General features: G+C 32.4%; 1 protein-coding gene across 3 annotated transcripts in view; it reads right to left on the reverse strand.

Moving 5' to 3' along the window:
- Positions 1–24,383, reverse strand: part of LOC113393182 (ankyrin-3-like) — a 139,244-nt gene that overhangs the window by 98,424 nt on the left and 16,437 nt on the right. The gene's annotated exons all lie outside the window — the stretch shown is intronic.

Genomic DNA, 24,383 nt, shown 5'->3' on the forward strand with positions numbered 1-24,383 from the left:
CGCAGTTCAAGGAAACAATCAGGCAATTGGACGTTGAGCGACAATTGGACTGTTAGAGGAGAATCTGGAGAGAAAAACGAGCAAACAATTAGAAAATTACTGCTTTCCCGTACGACGTCGACGGAACGTATATATAAAAATATGATAGTAAGGCCACCATCGCTCATAGATACTGCCAGTGTCATAAATATTAATTATTCCAACCATAGGAACTGTGATGTTGCGACCCTTTAGCCTGTAATTACACTGATTCATTCCCTTTGTATCCGCCGTTTTCTTTACTTTTACTTAAACTGAAAAGTGGTATTTTATAATCTTGAATATGTTGCATTATAATTAAACATAATCACGAGCTTTATTTAGCGTGTTCCTAAATATTGATTTTTCACTTTCTGGCATCTTTGATCAGACATACGAAAGAAAAAGACAGAGCATCGTATATGAACCTAAACCAATCACAAATCAACGCGCAAAATTCCAAATATTATGTTGCCAAATGAATGAATTAATTAAACGTGATTTTGTTATTTTGAAAGCAATAACATTAATCCTAACTATTGACTGTCAGACATAATTCAGATTGACAAACTGGTATTCCTGGAAAAATCCCAAATGAGCAGCGATTGAAGGTGCCATAAATTGGGCTAGAATAAATTACTCCGTATACAATCCGTTGTATATTTTATGCCTTCAAGAATAAGGTCGTAATTAGCTTGTAGTTATATTTGGTATACGGTAGTAGATACGGACGGCATGACTGACTTGCGTTACAGTGTCCTGTTACATCCCATGAGTATCGATCACAGTATTCAATAACAGAACAGAAATTACGACTTCGTTACGCAAGCGGACCAGTGACCCCAGTTGCAAGATCAGGTGCGACGGTAAATAACAAAACTTTGCATCTATATTTACTCTACTTTCAAAACATTTACTTATCGTTTTACTTCTCTGGCCACACACATATCTCTTTTCTTCATTAAGTTTCAAAATGATACTTTTTAAATTTATCAATAAATACATTTAACTCGTTTTTAAAATATTATTAAATACTGTATAGGTTTATGCATACAAATATATCTTTTTTTCTATATATATATATATATATATATATATGGTTCGAATGAAATTTGTATCCACAAACCCGCATTTTAGTAGCGCGGTTGAAAATGCAAATGGTGTTTTCGAGTGAAGAGGAGGCTGTTGCCCAGCAGTGAGACATTTATAGGCTGATACTTTATTTTTAGAACAGTGGTCGTCCCCTGATCGAAATTCAACCGTAATCTTTATTGAAAATATATATATGAATTTGTGTTTCGATTTTTTTTTTCAACTCATATTTCCAATTTGTTTTTTTTTTTATTGATAGTATTAAAGCTCGTTTGCTAACTTTGTCTACCAATAAAAAAAAACTGTTTTTCTTTGCCTATTTTCATTTACATATTTTACATATTAATTCAAACACGGTACCTAATATTTTATACAGAAATAGTGTGTCTAAAACATAGCCGATTGCAGGCGGAGAATTTGAAAATAAATGCTGCACGTGATACATCTTATTTCTCGATTTATATATTACGATTTTCAGTCTTATATGAACTTTTTAATTTTAAATATTTACTTACAAATAAACATAAAAGAAAATTAAACAAACGCCTAAATAAACGTAATAGCTAAATACATAAACAGCGTCATTGCTCTCGAAATATTGACAGGCGTGACAACGAACAATACCAGTACAAGTGACGATGTTAACATTATGAAAGTAAATGTCTTGTTCAATTTCAGTAATATTGATTCATCAAATTAACGACAAATTCGAACTAACGTGAACAAATAGTAGTCGATATTTTCGTTAACACCGAGAGACAGGCAATTTCCCCATAGTAGTTTATCGATAGCTATCAGGCGATAGGAAACACTTGAATAGATAATACAGACAAGTGTCACGCACAAGGTTTTGTAGGTAATATAATTGATTATTATGTTATATAATTGGTGGGCCAAATAAATTGTAAACATTATGAAACCTAGACCATTGAACCGGTATGTACATGTAGGTATGGGTGAGACCTGTTTCAAGTTTCCAATATTGGTACAGCAACTTTTTGTTGATTTTTTTTTCTTAGATACTAGTCCTATAGATAAAAGTCCTAATAGATACACCAAGAATAATTTGCGCGAATCATATTATACTATAATCCAACACGACTCGAAAAATTTCAGACGCAAGTCCTTAAAACCCATAATTTTTAGTCGCCAATAATGGGTTTGATGATTTGATCCCATCCGGTATAAGCTAGCCACTAGACCAGTAGTTCCCAAACTTATTTTTCTCGTGGACCACCTATTGGCATGTGTCTGTGATTCTCTCAAACTGATGACGAAAAAAAAAAGGTACCTTTGGCATCAAGTATTTATAGTGGTGATCAAGTTCATGTCTGAACAAGCATTAAGCATTGTCGGGCGGAAAGCGCTTTGCAAGTCTGTACACGAAATTGTACGTAATATCGAATACGCAAGTTTAGACAAGTAACAGTCGCTTACCTTATTAAAATATTATCTGCTTAGTTAGGTAATTAAAACAATGTAGGTAGACTCTTATATAAACTATGCTTACATTTTTGCTCTTTACTATCAAAAGCAGATAAATTTTCGTGGACCCCCATTAACATCTTATGGACACCCATTTATTATTCTCGCCTACGTAGACCCCGAGCAAGTCTCCCGTGGACCCCTGGGGGTCCACCTGGACCACTTTGGGAATCACTGCACTAGACCAACGAGCCAACGATAATGAACTAAGCAATCGACAGTCAACATAAATTTTATTAAACTGCAAAGATTTACAACACTAAATAAATCTGACCTACTAAAAGGTAAAAGCCTCCGTATGCTCTACAATTGTCCATGTTTCTTCAACCATTAGGGCCGCAAACAAGCCTGTTTCGATCGATGCAACGTGAAAGTTTCATTACTGCAGTGGCGTCGAGGCGGCGCTTGCGATAAAGTTCCCTACACACGAACAATCAAGATTAGCAATTAAATCACAAACTTTTAACGAGTAAGATGAAGTTTTCAATATTTATTATAACGATATATTTTTATTACTGTAGAATAGACTATTTCAATATTTTAGTAAACTTTTCATAGTAACAGTCTTTCTTCACATCTATATCTCATTTGTCACTTCAGTTTTCTGAAAATATCATGATATTTTAATATGATCATATATAATATATATTTCTCAAAGGACTTTTGTGTGCGTGCCTTTTTGAGTATTTTGTTGCGCCCGTTATATTTTAATTATAAAGGTAATTAAGTTGATAAAAAATAAACACATTATATTTTTTTACAATATAATTCTATTAATCTTCGTTAGTACAACAAAAGTGTAAAATACATTTTACCTTTCACCGTCAAAAATCAGTACCTACCTATACGAACCCTAATATCAGCTGAATGAGAGCCTGTTTGGTCCAGCGAGTTGTTTTCACCGGATTTAATAAGCATAAATGTCATGTCATGTCATGACATAAATATCAATTAATAAATTTATCTTATAAAATACTTTATATTCAATTAAAAGCTATACAAATACGTAATGTGTTTTTTATGGCAAGATTCGATAGTCCCAATATATTTCTATAGTATTTTTGTATTGTTTCTGTTTACCTAATTTATGTAATGAGCAGTTGTCGGCCGCGGTGATGCTCGCGTTTTAGGGACTGGTCGTTAGGCATAACAATGTCCGCCTATATCCTTCCTTAAGGTTCATGCTTGCTCCGCACTAAAATTCATCAATTTCGATTCAGTAGTTTGGCCGTGGTAACAGACAGACTTACTAAAGATTACTTTCGCATTTAAGTAGTATATAATAATTTTTGTCCGTCTGCACGTGACTTCCTTGTTCTTTTTAATCTTGTACTGCATATTCTTCTTATAATATTAGCTGTATTTCAATTTCACCAATTCTTGTTTATAATACAACACATTTAGGAGCAAATATTTGTCATTACTCTACTGATTAATCCTATAAAAAAAATGTATTAAAGTCCTAGAGGCGTCGATTGGTTGGACGTAAGTGGGTCAAGCGGGTCACACTGAACGTGGATTTATTGGACACTTGAATCTACTCTCAAAAACCAATAGAGAACGTTATAAATGTATTTAATTATAATCAATAAATAGTTACTGAGGGAGCTTTTGAGCGTTATGATGTTTAATGCTTATTTCATATCAATATTGATTTGAGTACTTGAGGTCCGACGTTGCTCTCTTTTTGGATTAAAGTATTTTTTTCACATAGGGTACTAAATCTCATGTTACTTTAACTTGGTCTATTACATTTTTTTGAATGATTAAAAGACTATTTTGATCATAATAAAGCGTTGAAATAGTCTTTGTTGGTTTCCCGCCAGGATACATGTGTCAATTTAAATGTACTTTATTGACATATTTTGAAATTCAAATGGTGGTAACTACTTACCATTTCGTCTCGGTAGAATCTACTTCCGAACCAGTGGAATTCAAAAGTGCTTTTATGATCTAACTTCAATGAAAAATTTTGATTTTACGCCAGTGTAACCTGGCAACACCGTGGACTAAGTAGTAGAATATGCCGACGATAGATTGCCAAAACTGCTTTGTTCCTTAAGCGAGTCTCACAGTCTATTTTATTGAGAAATATACTTATAAATTGTGATTCTACAAAGCAGAGTCAAGTGTACGACCTATTCTACTGTGTAATTTTAATAAGGAAAAGCGACGAGGGAGGACTTTTCACCAAATATGAGTAAAATAATAAACTAAACGAAGAAAAGGTACAGCAGATAATAAGAGTTCTACCCCATTACAGGAAGCGCTACGAATACTTGCTCATTAGTCTACAATATGAGCACTTGATACAGCAAATCGTCTTTAGGTAAGTAACTATCTACAAGCTACAGATACCGAGATCCCTGAACCTCGGAGACTCATGAGCAACCCATACAGTATCCTCTTTCATAAAAAAAAATCGAAACGGTATCAATTCAGAATGAAAAAGAGCGCTAGCATGTTTATAAATACAGTCCTTAATGTATATTTCACTAGACGTAAGTAAAATAATATTCAAAAGGAAGAAAAGCTACAGCAGCGATCAAGAGCTCAACCTCATCACAGGATGCGCTACGAATACTGATATATGCTCATTAGTCAACAATATGAGCTCTTGAAACACATCGTCTGTGGAATGTCTTGTTAGAATAGTAGAAACGTTCGCAATTTAGAAAGAAGAACGATAGCATGTTAAGAAATACAGGCCTTAATGTCTCACAAGGTATGATTGACGCTATTAATAATGCCTGTCACGTGATCAAATCATATAGAAATTTTGCTCCCTAACTAATGTAATCGGTAAATGTCGCGGAAATAAGGCAGTACAGGCAAATCATGTTTATGCGCCGTCGATAACATCTGTAATCATTTACAATTCTAGCACCTTTAACATTGTAAACATATCGAATCCGAAATGTATAATAAATCTTGTACATATGATTAAATCCCCCAATCATAGAAAAAATAATATCAAGTCCACTTATTCTATTTTGACAATTATTATTTAAAATTTTTAGATTTGTCGAAATTTTTCAAGAGCCGTTGAATGTTTGTGGATGTGCTTGTTTCTGTGGCTGTTAATTTGAGCAAAGCGGTTCGTGTGATTGTTGGATATACGGGTATCAGGAAACTCTCTCCTTTTCTACACCACAACTTTGTGCTTTTCTAAGGCTTTCCCGCTGCAGATAAACTTAAACTTGTAACTATTTAGTTTAACATATATGCAGCATATAACTAAATGTTTATATAATATCTATGTCAATATAATATACATAAAAATACAATACTTATAAGTGTATTATACGCGTATGTTTTTTTTTTTAATTAGTCAGTGGATTCCCATGCGACAGATTTTGACACGTGCGTATCGTCATCACGATGTTTTCCCTCTCTTTAGAGCATGAGATAAATTATAAACAAAAACTAACCGCACGCAAACTACAATTTTCCCGTCCTGATTTATGCCTGCAATCTAACTTATCGGCTCGCATACGTCATAAAAATCACTCTTAAACATAAAACAAGAGTTAAAGCTTTTGTCTTTACAAATAACTTTACCTTTCTAAACATTTTAATTAACCTTATCTTAAAAAGAAAAAAAAACAAATGACTATCAAGAAAATATAATTTTAACTTGAAAGATAAGAATCAAATTATATTTAAAACAACGCCTAATCAGACACTGTTTGTTATAACTATTGGAATTTATAATAACCACGGATTATAATTACAGTTTTGAGATTTAAGATTTCAGAGCAATGCTACTTCCAAAAGTAATTATGTTATTTAAAGCCGATGCATATTAAAACATAACTGTTTTAGTTCGTACGTTTATATATTGAATTGTATATGATGAAAAATATATGCAATCAATTTAATTATGTATTTTCACGATGGTTCATTCTGTTGAATTTGGGTGTATAGTGATCAAACGTCATATTGCAGAACCCTTTGATTTGTTAGACAACATTTCAAGAACATTACCACTGTTCGTCGACGCAGACCATAATAAATGGAATTACGCAATTATGGCCTTTCCACACAAGAACATTGTGATGATGTTATTGTTGATTATGACCTCCTAACTGACTTTGGTCACGGAAGTAATTCTCAACGGAGATATTATGTTCTAGAATGTGGACTACACACGTGCTCGTATTTATTACTCCACTATCATAATTAGATGGCCAACAAACGGGTCAGGACCAACGGCTAAGCGTGTTATCCGAGGAGCTCCCAATTCTACAGGCACAATGAACTAAACATTATAGTTCCCAATGTTGGCGACGCATTGGTGATATAAGAAATGATTAATATTACTTAGAACGCCAATGTCTATGGACGTTGGTGACCAAATACCATAAGGTGGTCCTGATCGTTTGGATGCAGCATAAAATGTGTTTCCATTATTTTAATATTTATTAAACTTACCATAAATTATAATGAAATGACAAACTTTTAATCCCACAACAAAATCCGGATTCAATAGCCAAATCAAACAAATCCGTACGCAACGGAAAGTGATTAATAAATTATAATTTATATCGGTACATTAAACCAGAAATAAACCTAAGCTCTTGAAAGGGTTAAGCCGCACGGAGCATTAATTTATAAAAGTGTTATAAACACGGACCGGCTGGTGATGAATTATATGAAATATCGACTGGAAATAGATCGCTTGATACCCAATATCTGTACTAAAGCACGCGCGGTATATTTCATACTTTTAAATGGAAAGTAGAAATAGCCATATGCTTTGAATACTAATTCTTGTTTTGAATTTGTATCCTACACACATTAACTGTGTAACTTGTGTTAATTAATTGACATAACAAAGTTGACTGCTAATGATTTTAGTAGATTGGATTTTGATTTCTCGTTCCCACATAGTGGAATTAGCTCGGAAAACCTACTCCCTAATCCCTCCAATTGGAAATTAAAAGGCGGTTACTACTATAAAAAAGTAACTAGATAAATATTTACTCTTGTAAATGTTAGTTACAGATGCAAGTTTATAATAATGAAAAAAAGATATATGCTGCTTCGTATGAATTATTCATTAATTATGAAAAAGTATTAATAAAATAAAAATTCAAATTTAAACTATTTCGTCTCATTTCATTCTTTTCACTGTTCTTCGATACAAATGGAAACACGTGCGATATACACACAGAAGTTTTATATGATTTATATTGTTCTTTAATTGACAAAAACTCTAATTCCTACATAATTATAATTTCTTAATAAGATCGTGTTTAAATGTAATAATCAACGAGGTGCAGTATCCTGTGAGAGAGAATGACACGTGGTTCGGCTTTCGTTTAAAGAGAAAATAGTTTTGCCAACCAAACATAACCAAACCAAACGTAAAAGCCCAGTTATTAATATTAATTATTTAGAAAAAAACTTTAGATTAATTATCAAAATCGTTTATTTATTTAGGTTAATTGTATTCGATATGTTATTTACGAATACATACTAAACAATTCGTTTTGTATGAATTTAATCATTAAAAAAAAAACGTTAAAAATAAATAAATAATACATTTAAAGTACATAGTATTGCTATCAGCTTCAAAAGTGTGTGTGAGCTACATTTATTTACTGGAACCGATTTAAAATTAGGCAAAACTGGACCACGGCACACTAACAGGTGAAGCTTTTAAAAATACGATGTAAATAACATGAGTCAATATTAACAAGGTAAAGCGCAGAAGTGGTTAAACCACTTAATTCGTATTACGAGTGGTCCATCTCGTTTTTATAAAATTATATAATACATACCTACACAAAATATACGTGTATTATGTATAGTGAACCCATTTAATAGATTTAAGTATTCAAAATTCAAATATAGAATGATTTTTTAACCGTTATGTATATAGTATTTCAGTTTGTAGATCAGATGATTTAAAAGATTACAAATATCTATATTTTTCTGACATTTTTATCATCGTTTTATCTATTCAAGGATCTATTTTATATCTTCCTTCATCTCAATTTAGAAACACGATTTCCGAACGGAATGAAATGTAACGGTTCCATGTCTACGTTTTCGAATATAATTTCATTTAGCAGTTTTTTTTTACTCGAAGTTTTTTAGGTTTTTATCGAACCTATATGGAAAATATTTTCTGATCATAAGTCATCTCATCTGAACATGAAAGCGTATCATATACATTTGATGTATTTCGATGAAATGATACTGAAATGTCCCAGATAGCTATACCGGTGATAGGGCTTTATAAAGCCCGGGTGACCACTCATTGAACATTTTAACATCCGCCAAAACTTTGTACTGCAATGTTCCAAAGGACCCATTTGGTAGTTACTACTGGCTACTACCATGGACCTGTTTTTTTCTCGTTGGAAGAACGCTTTACGCGTTTTTCCCACGTGGACACTTCCACGGCGGTATGTGGGACTCGTCGGTGGACGTCCCGGGACTCCTCGTCCTGGACGCCGATTGCACCCCGGTACACCGGAATACCCACTAAAAAACCAGCGGTACCCTCTCCGTCTTTTCGGCGGAAACCACGGGATCGCTTTCACATGCTACCGTGGCGCCCTAACAACCTTGGACCTAGCCTAACCCAACTAAATTGCAAAAAAATATAGATAATCCAAAACAATTGCATAAAAATAATATTCCAGAATAAGCAAAAACAATGCGAAACTTATATAATTATCATATAAGTAATTAGGTACTCTGTGTGTGTTTGAAGAAACCCATGTGTAAGTACATCTCTCTACCACGCAGTACAACGCAAATAATCATTTAAGTAGCACATAATTGGTAATGACATAGTAGCAAATCACATATACTTAAATATCACGTGTGTATCTCCAAGGCTGTTCGTTGTTACGCAAACAAACCTTGACAATGATTTGTGGGCGTTGATTAATTTTGTTTTATATTTTGCCAAATTAATGAAGTCAAGAACATTTTTAGGTATTGGGAGTTAGCCTATTTTAAATATAATTAAATACAAAATAACTTAGAAACTCATATAAATATTCGTAACAATAATTATATAAATATAATATATATTCAGTGGTAAGTAAAACTTTAGTAATATATTCATATCTTGAACAAAGTCAGTTCATATTTTAATATAAGTTTCTCGAGTACTATTGAGACACCAATTTCGTTGCCAAACGTGCCACATTTTCCTACTATCAGATAATATAAATATTTATTACACAACAAAAAAATATTCGTATAATTCAAGAAAAAGTGTGTACGAAAAAACATAATACCGAAAAAATGCTTGCTTCATTAAATAAAAACTCATTCACATTTGTATCGAGACAATAATTCAGTGTACACAACTACAACACATCAATCGCAAAATATTACATAAGTATATATAAACTTTTCAAGCATCCATACATACATCATCGCTCAGATAAAACGGGAAAATTAACGTTCCTGTACTTTTTTTATTTTCATAAATGCCTATTAAAACAATAGGCACATTCGGTTCATTTTACGGATGTGAGGCGAATCGAAACCATTTCAAATATAACAGAGTATATTATTAATATTTTTTATTTATATATTGCGATCTTTAACAGTTCAATAACCGTTAAATATATATGAATGCAAACGGAGTCTCATTGTTAATTTCAGGTCAACAATGAGGTATACCTTTTAAACTGGATAAATCAAACGGGATCAGTTTTTACGCACTACGACCGCCTGCCCTCTACCTGCCCCCCTTTTAGAGACCTATTGCGGATACACTTCGATTTCTTGGCATACTTAAACCATCCTAGAGGACTCACTTGTCGCAAGACTTAAACTACTTTTTCAAGTACTTCTTATAGCGTTTAAATTTTTTTGATGTTGAATTTAAAATCCATTGTTTCGGCAAGTGGTTCGAAGGGTCGACGTAAACGTTACTAATAGACCTTGAGGTGCATTCTTTTTCTTTTGTTTAGCTTAAAAGCCATTTCGACCCACGCTTCGGGATCTGAATAGGCCTTTAAGCCTCGTCTAATTGGAAAGCAGAAAATATTAATGTAAAATATACCTATACAAAAAAATATAAAGGCAGTTTTTTGTAAAAAGTACAGAGATGTGCCGTCGTGTGAATGTGCGTTCCTTAAGAGAGCAAGAATAATTGCAAACTGTACTGCAAAAGAGCAACGAACTGTTACAAAAAATGTCGCGTGCCTTCGAGCATTTGCTTAATCTCAAAACATACGAGAAATACGAGATAAGTTGAAGCATCGCGATGTTTTAAATATCTCAATCACAAATACACATTATTATTTTTAAGATACATGTTTAATATACGTCAAATAAAAGCATATGTAAACAAGTATATAAAAAGTACGATTTATTTAAAAAAAATATTAGTACTCAACCATTTGCTTACTAACATAACAATACTAGAGCAATTTTGCTATTGTAAAATGGTCATTTTACAATGATTTATCAAACAGTTATTGGCAAATTTATATATTTTTTCATATTAAAGTTTTAAATTCAATTTCAAATTCATTTAAGATATTCTTGAAGACATTGTTATATAAATAGTCCTGAATATATGAAGTTTTCACAATTTCCGCAAACTCTCTATACATATTCCAAACATCACGGAGAAGGATATGTGTCATTCGGAGTCCTGTAATTTTGCGCTGACACTTTCCATTGTTTTCTTCATACAATAGTTTTTCATTCTCAGTATGTATCTTACTTACACTTCAGTAAGCGACAGAATTCTAAAAAAACTTTCTTTATGATGAATTTTGTTTGTTTCATTTACAATTCTGTTCGCTTGTGTCTCGTAACTTGTTCCATTATAAATGCGCAGGACTCGCATTGAACGGACGCCGCAACCCAAGACCGGTTCGTCTCCCCACAACAGGTCCACCTACATCACGGACGCGAGACGATGCGCTATCACTGATTTATTGACGAGACATTGATATCCAAGTTCCGCTAGGAAGGTTATGGGTCATGACTACAAGAAACAAAGGTCAGATATCAATGCAATAATTTTATTACATATCACCTTTTAAAGATTGGTGCAGTTAAATTGATCTACATTTAGAAAACAACCTCTTGAGTTACAATTTAAAGTCTTTTGAGTTACAATTCTTTTTGAGGCTATAGGAAATATTTTAACTCAAAACTTACTACTACTCTTTTGCCAACACTTCGATTGCTGCTTCATCGGATCAAAATAAGGCTTAACCCAATCAGAAGGCCAAATACTCGTTATCTAACAATTAAATTTCTGCATTTATCTGCCAGAATAAAATGCTATATTGACCATGACAAGTAAGGTAAAAGCAAGATTACATAAGCAAAAATCGCGTGAAGGTAATGGTTATTGAAAATATGACTGCGGTTATGAACGCTATAGTAAAACCTGTTTTAATATTACATCCTCACATTTGTCATGATCAACGTAGGAGATATTTCTCAGTTTCATGTACAACTGATAAAAATATCACCGTAGTTAGACACTTCGACATGTTATTATTCGCACCCGGATAAAAACTACACACAGTTTTCTTCTTAATATCTTCCCATTTAAAGACTTAAATTACTAACAGATATAAGATGATAAATAACTAATATGAAATCTCGAAGGATTATTCTTTTAGTAACGTCTAGCGAGTTGAATATATTTTTACGAAATTCATATAAAATAAATAAAAATAGCAGTTTTTAGGACTAGAACCGTAAAACTAAACTTGACTTTATAAATCCTTGTTAGTTTTAAAACAAACACAGCATGAAAATCTTAGTTTCGTCTATCCTAATTCAAAATGTCGAAACGAACCTTGTCTGAGAAAAAAGTCTCGTGCACTGAGGGGATCACAAAGAATTTAGATATAGTTTTAAAAATGTTTTTTTTTTTGCATATATATGTTTAAATAGATGAACATGTAAACAATAATTAACTTTAAATGCCTTTATACAATAATATTTACATAGTTGTCCAACTATGTAAATATTATAATTGATAAAAGACCATTGTCACGCAAAGTTTCATAGTATCAAATTGTGGAATCATTAAAACTTAAGTAGCGACACTAATATAATAGGGCTCAAAATAGCACAGAGTAAGAAACACTGTATTAAAGCAAATCATATTACCAAGTGTGGTAGACATAATTGACCCATTACAGCTAGACATGGTAAGCCCGCTTAGCTGACTCATCGCCTTATTCGGCTAGACCTGTGCTTATGGGGGCGTTATCTGAATATTGCTGGGCATTTGTCAAATGCTTGTTAAACTGTAAGTAAACAAGAGGAAAATAAAGTCACGAATCACAAGTCCATTTCAAATTGTTTACGCTTTCTTTATTTTCTTAGAGAATGAATTTGAAATAGATAGCGTTTATACTAAAAATATCTATGAGAATTTTGTTATGCTTTCATCTTTAAGTTTACGGAGTAAACTGATAAATGTCTACGTTACATACAACAACTGATAAATGTCGGCGTTACAATAGTTTGTTCATTATTCTAATTAGCTTTTTGAATAATTTCGAACTGTCATGTTGAAAAGTTGTCCAATTCTTGTCAGTCGCCAGTTGACAGGATGTCTATCTCGGTAGTCTTACGATTATTTTGCAAATTCAATCATAGTAATAGTAATTATTATTCTATTATTAAAAATACGGTATGGTTAAAAAAAATCACGAAACAAAAGAAAATCAGGATACTCATCAGGAGCTGACATATTCATTTCTAATTCAAGATCATAATAATATGTCTTACCGGAATTCAGGGCTAAGATATTTTAAGTATAAAATAAACCTAATAGAGTATCCAATAAGTACAGTGCGTATAAAATATAAATCTTATTTCCCAGTACAAAATATTCGAAATTGTATCATATCAATTTCATTAACTTCATCAAATTATAAAATGAACTCTCCCGTTACTGATATATATATGTATTACTTAACGTCACACATCAATTTATTATATTGAAGCTCAGAAAAAATGTCCATTTGCATAATTAATATTAAAAAATATATTAATATTTTACAATATTTTGACGCATTGATATTTATGAAACATATAAATTTTAAATGGATTGCAAAATACGAAAATGACGCACGCATTGTTAAACATAGTTTTTTTTATTAAATTGTAACTAGAACTATACATCCAGGTATTTTAAGTAACCCCCACTGTCATTTTTAAGTGATCTTTAAGGAAATATATAAGAATATTTAAGGTGACTCAAAAATAACAACTATGACTTTGACTAAACTATTCTGCGCCCACGTTTATTTTTTCGAAGTACAGGTATTATCTATGATTATATTATCTGACAGAACCACCCACAAAGAAAAAACTCGTATAATTTGGATAATATGTAATTCAAATCATTTAATCTATAATAAGTATCCATCATTCAGTAAACTTTTTATGTATGATTAAAAATGCAAACAACCAATTGACTTACATCTCGATAACCCGCTGAATTTTTAAGAAAAATCTATCGTACGTATTGCACAACATATTCCTTCTATATACAAAAGGCCTCAAGTAAATTGAACGTCTCCTTGTTTAGGAACAAGAATATTGTCAAAATTCTTAATGTAAATTAAGCAATTAAAACTAGACTATAACAAGTTCTTCATCCGGCACTTCAAAATTAGTCACGTCATATGATAATGTGCAATTATATAATTCAATTAGCCTTGACCCATTAATACCACTTCACATATAACGTGTTGATGAGTCAAGTCATGTCTTTAAAACCGTATGAATGAATACAATGCCAATTACTTATTCAAATGATATCTTTAGTTTATTGTAACAATAATATGAACATCGAAGACAATGTCTCTTAGATGAGATAAATAGTTCAATAAAGTAACTAGAATATGTCCAAATAAAAATACGAAAGTTAAGATAAAAACGGTGAATGTTAATCAACAAAAGAGGCAAGTAAAGGGCAAACAAAAGCCGATCGCAAGCCTTTAAAAGACGTATCTTCAATCAACACTTTCTCTATGACCTTAATTATTTTAATCCCAGAACTGCTTTAAAGAAGTCAGTACAAGATCTTATCGTAGGCCTAATTGAGACGTGTCAAAACAAAACACAGGTACAGTTATGTTAGAAAGTATCTGACAAGAATATTGATTTAAAACACACATACAGGAAACGTCTTGTCAAACCCGGTATCAACTGATGTAATAAATCAGGGCACCCTACGGTTCTGTCATCGCTATACACTTTACTGCGTAACTGTACTTAATGGCTCACCTTTTGAAAGGAAGGTTTAATAGATGAACTATAAAAAACATGTACACGCGTAAGGAATAATCTGCCCAGAGCGCGACAATTCTATGTTACTGCGTGAGCAAGATGCGTGCTGTGAGTCGAATTGAATTATTTATGAAGTGACAATACGCGGAATACCTATAAATCTGTCACTGGTATATATTGAACTTTCTTCGCGGGCTGGTCTATGACAAATATTTCAAGAATTTGTCGAAGAAAAGAAATGTATACAAGAATTGGATTGCCTGAAATTTTTTATAGCATAATATACTTACAAAATGTTGTCATATCGCACCTAATAAATTATTTTAAATTTACTATTATTTAAACATACATCAACCATCCTGTACAAAAACAAGTTTATATTCTAAACTTTTTTAATTTAGAAAATCGAATTTGAATTGTGTGAAATTATAACCACACTATTCATGTTGTTTTAAGTAATGTCACTATTAACAAATTTAAGAGTCTGAGAACAAAAAAACAATTAGAATTCTATAAGATTTTTAGTTTAACAATAAGCATCATAACACTTTCGTTCTGAGCCATTATAACAATAAAGAACATTTGCTATACTGTATTTCATACACTCAGACGTAGTGATAGGTAGAGAATAAAACGCAAATTTATATGCGTATCCAATCAACCGAATCACTGTTATTATTATCAGCTGAAACGAAGTCGAAAGTGTTCGGACAGGGAAAGTTATAACTTCTATAGCGCACTCTACCAGAAGTAGTGTTACTTGTTTCGGTCACTTTGTACATCTTATTTACTGCAATAAAGGTCAAGTTTCTCTTACAATTGACGTATTATTAGACTTAACTCGTATGTGACGCATAACTCTTGTGCAACAACTTGTAACAGATAAAAAAATTAACAAATCGTTCCTAGTTGAAGTGACGTTCACAGACAATTATTTTGGGGTAGCAACTGTTAAAACTTTTCTGAACTAAAATTCACACACACGAAATATTATATAAGGCTTAGTTTAGAAGACGACTAACATATTATCCTAAAGCTGTTTAAGTTTACCTACTTTTAATAACGAATTAATCTGATAAAACTTATACACATGAACTCTTCCAATAGTGTTGGATTTGCTACCTAAGCGGATTATGAGAGTTGGGAAACAGAGAGTGTAACTGTGTACACAAGCACTTGTGCAGTATTGAGGGCCCGCGCAGTTAGATCTCTTGGAATTGACCACAGGATATCATCGTCTATTTACCAGTCATATGTATATATCAAAATAAATAAATATTGGACAACATCACATACATTACTCTGATCCCAATGTAAGTAGCTAAAGCACTTGTGCTATGGAAAATCAGAAGTAACGACGGTACCACAAACACCCAGACCCAAGACAACATAGAAAATTAATGAACTTTTTCTACATCGACTCGGCCGGGAATCGAACCCGGGACCTCAGAGTAGCGTACCCATGAAAACCGGTGTACACTCTACTCGATCACGGAGGTCGTCAAATACAACTGTTATCTATTTACCATGACAAGTAGAATTAACTATACACCATAAAGTTCATTAAAATCCGTATGCGTTTATTATCTATTAACTTAAAGGAACAAGTTCCACAACAGTCCTCGTGGAAGCATTCTAGTCAATAGTACGTCACTAAGTAAATGCGCATACCATTAAACGTATTTGCATGATTATCATGTATTACAATCATAACACATCCATTTGTATCTTTGACTGCATACATTATCAGCTCCTACAATTTCATGCAAAAGTATGTTCACTCTTGGTGTTAAACAAATGTTGGGACTTAGGTACTAGTATTTACATTTTAAACAGATAAGCCATACATTATTTAAATATTTACACCAAGTGCCTACGGTTTTTATTTCATTTGTACATTACACGAATAAATCTTCATAATAATTTTTCCACGATAAAAATGCTTTTTATTTGAATGCAGCGAGAAGAAATTTCAGAGTTCAATAACAAACATAAGGCTTGTTATTGAACGAATTTACAATCCAATAGGAAAATTTACAAACTTGAAACCTGTCGCATACTTGGATACGAAGAGAAAAAGGATCGAATATACATGGCCAACCTATACTATGTACAACGCATCTCTTCAATCTTCAACAACCCAGGTACTATTTGTAATCGTCATATCTACACAACAGACCACTAACCAATCCAAGTATTATAGAACTAAATAATCTGCTGCTGAGACCTTTTTTACGACATCTATATACATAAAAAAAAGTTAGTGTATCTGTTTGAAAATAATATACTTCAACACTGTTTGAACAAACACCATGGAAGTATACGTATATATATTTTATTCATGATTTTTCATTCAAAATCTATACCGTTACATCGACCAACCGCTAAAAAGTGAACAAAGCCGCGTGGTTTACAAATGTTTTTTTGTAAGCGTTGTTTATAAACTTAGCATAAGTTTTACACATCTTAGTAATCCCATCAGGAACGACGAACTAGTCTCTCAAACTTTATCAAGTTCAACGTTAAGAGAAATTACCAAGTTACAAGACTTGGATTCCTAAGACCGATTTATCACGTGTATAATGATGTGCAAACGTAATTACTGTCTTAATAAACATAATGCGGGGAAAGTTAAACTTGCTTACCATAATTGCTAATAAACCTTTATATTTCATTAGGGTTTAAGGTTTCGAAGTGAAAACTGATCATAACTAACGCACCTATTTGCATTTTCTCTTCATTTATTCTAATATTTAACTGAAATTATATAATTATGTAAATAAAATCATTATATTGTGAGGGACGCAGACAGTCTGAATGGGCAGCACATAACCGGGCATCAAGGAGAACCTTTTGGGGACGCCATTGTCCAGCAGTTGATGTCTTTCGGAAGATAATAATGACAATGATGATGAAATAAAAACTCGGTTTAGTACGAAATAATTTTATTTATTTCTTATCACTAAAGTATTTATATATATGAAACAGAATGAAAATATATTTGTTTTTCTAGGACGGAGTCACAACTAATCATGGTAATGAAATAAACCACACCAAACAAGTAAACTACCGACACCCAACTGCTCCATAAATTATTTTCTCAAAAGGAAACCAACAAAAGAATACGTAAAGACGTCGTAAAACAAAATACACAGGATTTTCTCAAGTAACGAGGTCTACAGACGCGTTAACCTAAATAAAAGAATAGCAGAAATAGCAATAAAGTTGAACATTAAGTCATGTACCTACTACAAAGTTCTTATTAAATAAACAATTATGTCCACGACTTAGTTCTCATGAACTTTGGATGGTCTCTTGACTATCAATTTGGATCTGTAAATGTTTACTAATAATATTACCAACAACATCGAATATCCAGAGATTACATTTGGATACGAAAAATTATATTTCATTATACAAAGTAATATCAAAGTAAATTTATTAATTGAATCTTTACTTGGCGATACGGCTTTGTGGAAGCTCGTCTGGATAGGTACCACCAGCTCAACATATATACTAAATCGTTGATCATACCATCGATTATTCGAAGCTCAGACAGTTCATTATTCAAAGTCCATTCGAAGTGCAGTATAAAAAATTGAAAGTGATTACAATCAAATGCGTTAATGAAGTCATTTTATTCATTTAGAAAAACAATTAATGCCACAAGACCAAAATTACTATCAAGATAAGTTGATCCATGTTATTCATTTCTTGTTAAAACCCAGTTCGATGTTAGACGGATTGTTTGCAGAAAACACTCAGATGTTCCTGTGATGCTTTTAGTAACTTTCATCTTTTGAAACTCAATCGATCACCAGCGACAGGTACAGCCTCCGAGGGAATACATTCAGATCCATTAGGTTTTGTATAAGAATAGAAAGTTTGAATCTTCTGGGTCACGAGGAATATGAGATTGCCAATACGATATTTGAAAGTGATGGATTCGATGCTGAAAACATAATATGAAGTGTCAGACATAATTATTAAATTATGTGTTATTAAGAGAACTTTTCGAGGAATCTCTACGAAGTATAATCTACGGTCGCTTCACGCCGTTTGTACGCTTCGATCTTTTAAACTACGCAACGGATTTTAATATGGGTTTCCTCAATAAGCAGAGTAATAAAGCAAATATTATTATTTTTTTTGTTTTTTAATCTAAAATTTGTATTTAGATATTTATTGTACTCGTGTGAAGTCGGGATGGGAAGCTAGTAAGTGATAAATAGTTACATATGTTTCTTCCGTATCTTGAAAAATATTCTAAATCCAGCAAAGCACACAAATACATTAGAAATATTCCTCACGTACCGTAAATCAGAATTTCAAATTCTCCGTCTGGATCTTGATTTGAATCTTAAACGTTTAAGAATCTAGATTTAAAAATGTTATAAGTAACATGAGACTACATAAGTTATGGTGTTCTTACCGTGAACAAATTCGAATCATTTGTACACAATTTGTTAGCCACAATATGCGTTCATTCCTTGGAATGCAGTTTTATTTAGTTTAACCATAACACATGGGTTTTATAGTCAACATACTACTACTATACGTATTAGAACTCTGGCGTACTAAATGTCTGAGGCATTGAAATTAAAAACCTTACTGAACCTTCGTATAAAGTAAAATGACAAAGTTGTAAGGAGTTATATAATTTTAACATACACGATATGCCCTTCAAGTGATATTTCATCTAAGTGTGAGAAATAAAAAAAAAGAAAGCAGCAAGTCATTGTACGGCTAATGACAATGAGAGTAATCTAAAATTATGAAACACGAATGAGAATGCAGTATTAGTTACAATAATATTCAATAAGAGTTTTGTTTAGCATATTTTGTAAGTACAGTTAGTTTCTCTCAATATTTAATACGTTCACTATATACGTTTACCTACTTAGATACCTAGTAGAAGCTCAAATAATGTGAGCAATGATTTCATATTTATTTTAACTTCCAGCTAATACTAATACACGTAACATTTCATGATTAATATATACAGAAACGCAAGGTCGAACATATGGAACCGAAATTGTTTATCACATGTCAAAACGATACATATAGAATTTTAGATGTAAGCCAGTTTAAGTAGATATATATTTTTCAATTTCGATAGAATCAGCTATATCGAATGAGGTTTGCGACGCGATGACGACAGACAGATTTCAGTAAAGAGTTATCGAATGTGATTGATTACTATCACCGAGTATTTTTTTGTCAACCACCCTCCAACTTCTAAAGGATACTGAAAAATATATCAAATTATTTAAAAAAAATAAAGGATAATTTATTTGAAGTCATTTCAAAACGATCTCCGAATTGCCCAACACGAACAATACGTTTACGATACTCTACCCACATAAAACATCATGATCATCTTACTCTTGATATAGGTTAGATTTCTATCAACGACTATGAAGATACAATAGTTCAATGCTCATTAAACAATAACCGGAATCTTCCCACGGTTCATCTGGTCTCCGTTTAGCTGACGCCGCACAAAACAGGGGACGTTGACCATTCTGACGTTACGTATCTAAGTGCTATTACTTTTTTGCTACTTTAAGTGTAAAAATAGCTTGGTCAAACTAATTGCGAATTTCTTATAGAGAAATTTAAGGAACTTTTGGTAACTACGTTATGCAAAAATAACAAGGCTATATAACAAGTTTATAAAGTTTGATAAAGTATTTATAATGTCCTTGATATTCTGTGCATTCACAACAAAGTCATGCTAATTACAAACGAATTATTTTTCTAAAGCAACACAAACTTCAGTGAAGTTGAAAAAAACTGAAATTGAAAAAAAACGAAAAAGAATGGCATCGTGTGACAAAGCTGCGCTTGAATTGAAGCCGAACATATCGGTCACACGCTTGGGGAGTAAGCGTATGGTGACAAATTGGATTAAAATAAATCAAACGCATTTTAAGCTTAGGCGATTATTTTATTTTCCATAAAAACAAAATTAGATTAGTATTTTATACAAGCCTTTTATCTACTTGCGATACTTTTATTTATTAAAATGACGCCAACGTTTACATGTTATCGTAGGGTTTTATCTATTTAAGTAAAACACAATTATACAAAACACCCATTTTCTTTATAATTATAATTTTGTAGAATGATCTGGAGGCAGGATATTATGCCGTTAGCGAATTATTGAAATCAGATTTCACGTAAAGCTATTTACATTACTCGGCAAGGAATTTCTACGGTATTCGATTACCAGATATTCCGTACGCTTAGTCTAACGAAAAATAAATGAGCTAAAATATACATCACATTTCGGATTTATATTCAGTTCCTAGACTAGATATTTTGGTAATAGCAACGTAACAATGGCGATGAAAAAGCTGCAAAACGTGTATTCAACAAATTCTGAAAGGAATATTTGACACACCCATGCCATTCATTGCCCCATTTTTATGATCCAATAAATTTGTCGTGATAAATTATTATTAAACGTCGACAATGCGAATTAGACTATGACGAATTATATATTTTTTTGAACTGTAGGAATATCAATGAAATTTGGTAAATGTTTTTAAAATTCACCTAACATGCTTTTAGAGAATATAATATAAATATTTTATTTAACAAAAAAAACACCTGATATCATTCAAGATATCCCAAAGTATATTTGTGTATATAATAAAAAAAATACATATTTTATTTATATTTCATCAGCAGGCTGTGAGGAAACCAGTGAGCATTAGTAAAATATTCCATAATATAAAAACACACTAGACAATTCCTAGAAAATACAGAACCGAATCAACATATACCCCTTTACCTTAATACTCATGTCAGTGAAACCTTTCCTAATACAAGGAAAGAATCGATAACATTTAAAAATAAAACGGTGAGGTTAATTTGACCTTTAAAGTACACTTAAAACACATAGACGTAGGTTAACTTTTCACGCTAAATGTGGCGCTAATCCAACTGCGATATGGCAGTGACCGCGAGATGAAACCAGTTATGTAAATAATTATACATCATTATAGAAGAGCATATAACTCTATCCAGAAGTAGACGATTTAGTCAATTCAATGTTTATAAAAAATATATAAAGGCAATTGCAAATGATAGTGCAGCACACGTCAACGGCGTAGCTGACCTTGCAACTTATCTTAATATATTCAAATCTTCAATGCTGTTGACAAGGCCAGTGACAAAAAAACCACAATACATAAATTAATAATTGCAACCTTTATTAAGTGATGTAAACTTCGAAATTCATCTCAACAAACAAATAGAAATAAAACATTATTTCATGATTATTAGTTAAGCATAATAATAGGACCTGATTCTAACGAATCGTCCGAAAAGTCCGAAGACTAAAAAGCTAATGGGACATGGACTTTTGTGCGTTAGTTGCATCACAAGTTTATTTGCGGACTTGACACGACCGATATACAGCTCATAGCGGAGCGAACGCCGGGTATGACGTAATTTTTAGCGTCCGAAGAAATAAACAAACACAAGACTAAAACTGGAATGAACGACTCAAGGTAATGACGAGGAATAATTTTTAAACGGCTCTTACCTAATTAGGAAAAGGTTTATAATTATATATGAGATTTTATTATCTTGGAAAAAGTTTTTTTTTACTTCGATGCATCTTTTAGAATTCCGACATAAAATTCTTAACACGTCCTTACTTGTACATCAATCATTCTTTAAATACATTGATCGTGACTGTATATTCAAATGATACCCACATACAATCGTAATAAAAAGCGTAGGCGAAGAAATTTGAACATTAGCATTGAGGTTTGAACCCGAGTCCCAACGGTCAACAAAGCACTTAAGCAATGAAGCACTGATCGGTGTAATAATATAAATGGCGAAATTGTAAAATGTGGCGGAGGGGACAGGATGACATAATTCTTCCAACGAACAAATGCACTGATTTGGTCAACGTCCTTTTTTGTCAATTTCCGGCTGGACTGAGAACATTGCCACTGTTTCATATCACACGGCTTATCCGACTGAATACACCTACTGTTGTTAATTTGCCGCACTTAAAATTAAAACGTAGACTTTCCTCGTTGAAATTCTTTACTTGTTTGAAAAAATTGTAGCTCCAGTGATGTTTTTAGCTTGACAAGTGTGGATTATGAAATGTGCTCTTGCATACGCCAACGGGTTTAGTTGTCATTTCTATTCATACATCTCTTTAATTTAAACGTTCCGTATGAATAGTCACAGATGAGACTCTTGTAATTAGTTATGATTAGAAAAGCACGTGTTTGTTTTTCATACCTATGTGTTTTAAAAGATCCCCTTCAATAAATTTGAATGCATACATATAACATCATAACATAATCAGCCTGTAAATTTCCCACTGCTGGGCTAAGGCCTCCTCTCCCGTTGAGGAGAAGGTATGGAGCATATTCCACCACGCTGCTCCAATGCGGGTTGAATGCATAATTTGCACAAATCACAACCTAATAAATAATTCAAGAAGCATATCCAAGAACACTATTTAAAAGTGTACAAGTGAACAATTATGTTAAAACAAGAAAATTACTAACAGACGCAGTACTTTCACTTTTCAATAGTGTCTAAAGTATGGCATTAGACCTCACTGTTGATAACCTAAATAATTCTTTTCATTAATCATTTAAACCAAGCAGAGATAAAAATAAAGAGCGTTCTTGTTCACGAAAACACGAACATCAAAAGCCATTGAGATATATTTTCTTTTATTTTACTGCAGCTATAACAAGATAAAGTTTACAAATAGCCGATTTTCATCGTTTCGACAAATATTTTCGAAAATGAGATGCGATTAGAATCACGACAACAATTACTTTTAAATTCTAAACACAACACATTGTTCGATCAGATACGATAAATTCAATTGATATGAGATGGAAACAATTAATTCATGTACGCCATGGGTAACTATGTACATCATAGAATAATAACGTTAGGCCCTTTATTCATTCGGTCGAATCTATTCATTTCATTTATAGAGCATCAGGATGCTATTTTAAAACGTTTTCGCTTAGTGAGGTGAGCTGTTTTTATAAGAAATTGTTTCACATTTTGAATTCAAATTTATTAAAATTTAATCATACTAAGAAAGCAAAGATGATATAAAATGTAATCAGTGGCAAATAGACGGCACGCAAAGGGCGTTTTGCGCGAATCATTCCGCAATTAGTGTGATTAAATTAAATGAGACAGTTTGTTTTATGCCGGAACAGCCGTTCTACTTACACCGCGTAACAAGCAAATTGCTCCAATGCTGGAAATTATTGTTTTTTTGTAAAATACGGTAGAGGTTCATTTTACAAATATTTACCGTCCGATTATACATATCTGTTACATTAAAAGAAAGAAAGTTTAATCGACTATTACCCGAATGTTGCCATAAATAGGGTTGTTACAAACTTTTTTTTTTTATTACCAAACATTATAATTCAATACTTCCTAGTATATTTATCAGTGAAACGAAATAGGAATCTAAAGCCCAGAAGCCCGGGCACGTCATTATAACGGTAAACACTATTAGA

The sequence above is a fragment of the Vanessa tameamea genome, chromosome 26 (assembly GCF_037043105.1).
Source record: "Vanessa tameamea isolate UH-Manoa-2023 chromosome 26, ilVanTame1 primary haplotype, whole genome shotgun sequence".
Classification (NCBI taxonomy): Eukaryota; Metazoa; Arthropoda; class Insecta; order Lepidoptera; family Nymphalidae; genus Vanessa; species Vanessa tameamea.